General features: G+C 55.5%; 1 protein-coding gene across 1 annotated transcript in view; it reads right to left on the reverse strand.

Moving 5' to 3' along the window:
* CDK18 (cyclin-dependent kinase 18) overlaps positions 1-243 on the reverse strand; it is a 24,930-nt gene extending 24,687 nt beyond the window's left edge. Inside the window, exon 1 of the mRNA XM_015569267.1 lies at positions 49-243. The gene's annotated coding sequence lies outside the window, so the exon portion shown is untranslated. The remainder of the gene's footprint in view (positions 1-48) is intronic.
* Between the last annotated feature and the right edge of the window lie 4,616 nt (positions 244-4,859).

Here is a 4,859-nt window from a genome sequence, read left to right on the forward strand (position 1 = left end):
ACGGTGCCCCTCACGCCCCTCCTTCCCGGCCCCGCCGGCGGGACTCACCGCGCGTCCTGGGGCCCCGCGGATGGGCGCTGCGCCCCGCGCCCGGTCGGGGTCCCTGCCCCGGCTCGGAGGTGCTGGCCCTGCTCCCGAAAGGTGAGCGGCTCCCCGAGAGGCTGCAACCTGAGCTGGATGGGAGGGTGGAGGGGAGGGGCAGGGAGGAGTGAGAAGGTGGGGAAGAGGAGGGGGAGGAGGTGGAGGAGGAGGAGGAAGGGAAAGCCCGGCCCCGCTGGAGTTTTTCACGTGTACAAGTTGACTCCTCCCCGTCCCTCCCGGGCTGCACAGCAGCTGCCAATCTCCGCGGCTCCCTCTGCCCGGGCGCCCACCCCTTTCGCCCACTCTGGGCACCCTGTCCGAACACCTCTTCCGGTTTGGGTCCCAAGCCTGGGCGCTCCAGCCCCCTCCCCCGGGGCTGGCCCCCTCCCCCGGGGCTGGCTGGGAGAGCCTGGACTAAGGGGTGAGACCCTCTGGGCTGGAGCACCCCAGGACAGGGCCAGGGCCCTGGGTGATGTGCTGCAGGGCCTGCCTTTAAAAGCAGCTCTCCCACCTTCTGAGCCCGACCCTGCTCCCAGCACCTGGTCAGGAGCGAATGTGCACAGACAGGTCCAGTCGGTCAGTCTGGCTTTTAGAGTCCTTGACAGCAGTAGCCCTGGGGCCCTTCCTCTGCCCTGTCCAGTGGGACTTGTCACTCACCTTTAGAGACAAAGCTCCCACCTGGTCGGGCCCCCATGCTCTAGGCCAGCGGTTCTCAACTGTGGGTTGCGACCCCTTTGGCGGTCAAATGACCCTTTCACAGGGGTCGCCTAAGACCATCCTGCATATCAGATATTTACATGATGATTCATAACAGTAGCAACATGACAGTTAGGAAGTAGCCCCGAAAATAATTTTATGGTTGGGTCACAACATGAGGAACTGTATTTAAAGGGCCAGAAGGTTGAGAACCACTGCCCTAGGGCCTGAAGGAGCCCTGCCCATAGCCATCACCCCCACTTCCTACCCCGGAGGCTCTTTCAGTTTGTCCTTCCAGAATTAAACCCTGCAGGTCCCCTGAGAAGCGTCTGATACTTACAGACCAGCTGGGGCTGGTCCAGCTTTAATTTTACAGAAGGGGAAATGGAGGCCCAGAAAGGGGATTGAACTGGCCCCAAGCCCCACAAGGAGTTAGTGAGGCCACTCTACCCACACATCCGACTTCAGGGATCAAAGGAAGACTGAGATGGGGTGACAGGCCAACTGGCCCCCTGGGGGCCCTCCCGGCCCTGCTTCCTCCTGAGGGCTGTGAGGAGAGGGGGTGGCACCTCAGATCTGATGGGCACCAAGTCAGGGTCTGTGTCCTCTGCCCTGCCGGTGGGCAGGGCCTCTTCGGTGTGGGGGTCCTGGCGAGGGCGCGGGGGAGGTCTCTGGAGGAGAACCCTTTCCTCGGATAGATCTGAAGTGACCGCCCCTTAGGTCCTATGCTTTGAGCAGGGCCTTTCCCTGGGGAGAAGGAGTTGTTGAGATTAGAACAATTTCCTGTCCAGAAGACAGGGCCTGCGGTCTCACCCTCGGGCCAGCCCTCTGCCCTCCAACAGCAGCGGGCAGCACAGCACAGGCCTCTCTAGGCTCCAGGGGGTGGGCGTGGCCGGAGGAAGGAAGCAGCTGGGCTCTGCAGGAGGGTGCCCTGCGGGTAGTCCACAGGGGCAACCGCAAGGGGCTCCCCACTCTTCGCCACCTGTTTGCTCTGCCAGGGCAGGTAGATTTCCTGGGCACACACACTTTATAAAAATAAAACTGCGGAGCCTGAGCTGGTTTGGCTCAGTGATTAGAGCGTCGGCCCACGGACTGAAGGGTCTCAGGTTCGATTCTGGTCCGGGGCACGTAGCTGGGTTGCAGGCTGGATCCCAGTCCCTGGTCGGGGCCCGTGTGGGAGGCAACCAATCGATGTGTCTCTCTCACATCGATGTTTCTTTTTCTTTCTCTCCCCCTTCTTTCCACTTTCTCTAAAAATCAATGGAAAAAATATCCTCGGGTGAGGATTAACAAAAAAAATAAATAAAATTCTTTTTTTAAAAAAAAACAAAACTGCTGAGTGTGAAGGGGTGTGAAGAGGGATGGATCTGGAACCTCCAGGCTTTGGGGAGAGGAAGCAAAAACCTACCTGGTTCTCTAATGCACGTCTGTGATAAGAAGATTGGGGGACAAGGAGGCCGGGCAGAGGCAGGAAAGGGCAGAGAGAGGGGCTGTGGAAAAGGAACTGTGTTTTAGGGGATTAGAGGGAATGGGGCCAAAGACAGAGCCAGGAGGATGGATGAGGTGAACAAGTTTCCGCAAAACGTTTCTGAACATCTCTCATCTGCCAAATGATAGACAAGTCTCTGGGTACCAAAGATGAGTGAAAGGCAGTCCCTACTCTCAGGGGGCCCACAGTCTAATGGGGCAGGTAAGTAAACAGTTCTGATGCTGCAGGACCCAGGTTAGAGCTGCCTGGGGGGGTCATTCGCTGCTTGAGTTGAGGCCTATGGGACAAGAGGACCCTGGAGAGGGAGAAGGGTTTTCCGTTGGTTTGTTTTACCAGGAGGTCTCACACCGCCTGCCAAGTGCATGGGCAAGCGAACACGCCCCCACAGCTCTGTGAGGCAAGAGCTGAGGATCAGTAGGGCTGGAGGTGATGCCATAAAGGGAGGCAGACGCTGGTTTCTGAAGACCCTCCTACTACATGGAGGCTAAGAGCCAAGACCCTGCCTGAGAACACACGGCAACGTGGAGCGTTTCAGAGGAAAGAGACGTCACCAGCCAGTGATTGAGGGCGAGCTCTCCGGCAGCCAAGGGGAGGATTGATGGAGAGGGCAAATCTGGAGATGAGAACCCCAATTTGGAGGTGAATCCGGTGAAAAATCAATTCTAGGCGTAGACTAGAGCCATGGCCGGAAGGAGGAGAGGAGGGAACGTGCATTAGAGATAGTTAGGAGACAGGCGCACAGAACTTTGTGCCTGTTGGAGTCTAGAACAGTGGTTCTCAACCTTCTGGCCCTTTAAATACAGTTCCTCATGTTGTGACCCCCAACCATAAATTTATTTTTGTTGCTACTTCATAACTGTAATGTTGCTACTGTGATGTATCATAATGTAAATATCTGATATGCAGGATGGTCTTAGGCGACCCCTGTGAAAGGGTCGTTTGACCCCCAAAGGGGTCACGACCCACAGGTTGAGAACCGCTGGTCTAGAAGCTAAGGGAGAGGAGAGTGTCAAGGTTGGACCCATTGGTATGACAGGCCAGGCTGGGAGCCTCATAGGGATGCCCTGAGTCCCAGAACTCCTTGAACTGGCTGTGTGGCCTTGGGCAGGTGACTTAGCCTTCCTGAGCCCAGTTTTGCCATTTGTAAAACAAAGTTACTAAAATTGATCTTGTACCTTAAAAATAATGTACCCCAAAGCATAGGGCTTGGCTCATCATAGGAACTCAATAAAATAAAAAAATAGATGCAATTACCATTGTTTGCCCATTCAACAAACATTCATTGAGCACCTGCTGTATGTGCCGGACCCCTGAGATACAGGGATGATTTTAAGTCTCATTCCCTGTTCTCAAGCAGGTCACCATCCTGAGGGAGAGGGACAGTCACATAGCAAGGCCGGGGCAGAGGAAGAATCCCAAGACAATCAGGGGCAATTTCACAGAGGAAAGGTGACAGCTTCAACCACGTAGGGCCAACCACCTGCTCAGGGACGGTCGCTTCCTCCCCCGCCCCTGGCACGGGATGGTGTTTCAGAATCTCTGAGATCTTCCATTTTCTTTCTTTCTTTCTTTTTTTTTTAAATATATTTTATTGATTTTTTACAGAGAGGAAGGGAGAGAGATAGAGAGTTAGAAACATCAATGAGAGAGTAACATCGATCAGCTGCCTCCTGCACATTTCCCACTGGGGATGTGCCTGCAACCCAGGTACATGCCCTTGACCGGAATCGAACCTGGGACCCTTCAGTCCGCAGGCCAATGCTCTATCCACTGAGCCAAACCGGTTTTGGTGATCTTCCATTTTCAAGGCATTATCTCGGTCCTTGGGGCCGGGATAAGGGAATGGGCAGCAGATGGGTGTCTATAAGGAGCCCCTAGAATGGCAGGCGAAACGTTGGCAGCCCCAGGGCAGGTGTATGAACATATGGGCAGGTAGAAAAGGGCACCAGGTAAGGGAGACTCTGGACAGGTGGGCAGAGCCGACTGGTTGGATAGGGAGCCCCTGTGTGCGCACTGTCTGAGCCATCCTGGTTTGTCATGCCCTGTCTGTGCCCTTCTAAAAATTCCCTCTGAACCCCTTGGTGTCCTCACCCTCCTCCCATGCGGTCCCCTCGCCCCCATACTTCTGTCAACAAGCTCACTCAGTAGTTGCAGCTCAACCTGGGTCTCCCATTCAGGAGAGACTCCTGTCCTGCTGCCCCACCGAGCAAGACCTTGCGTTTTAAAACCACGTTAAAGCCACGTAGACCACGTGACCTGGACCAGTGACTCACATCTCTGGGTTCCCATCTGTAACACAGAGATGGTGCCAATCCTGCTCTCATGAGGCTGTTTCGAGGTTTCAATGAGATGGACGCTTGCGCCCAATCCCTGCTTGTTTCCCTTCTCTGCAGCCCAGTGACTGCCTCCGCAGCTAGGACAGGCGTCCCTGGGCGCCTGAGGGCTGAGGGGGGAAGCTGGGAACAGCTCTCGCTCACAGATCGGCTCACAGATCGTGTGGGCAGTGTATGGGAATAGCTTCTGAAAAAACAAATTCAAGCCTGCCCCACTTTCCCCTGGGAGGCACAGCATGCAGACAGGGAGAGTTCAGCAA

This window comes from Myotis davidii, unplaced genomic scaffold (genome assembly GCF_000327345.1).
Source record: "Myotis davidii unplaced genomic scaffold, ASM32734v1 scaffold710, whole genome shotgun sequence".
Taxonomy (NCBI): Eukaryota; Metazoa; Chordata; class Mammalia; order Chiroptera; family Vespertilionidae; genus Myotis; species Myotis davidii.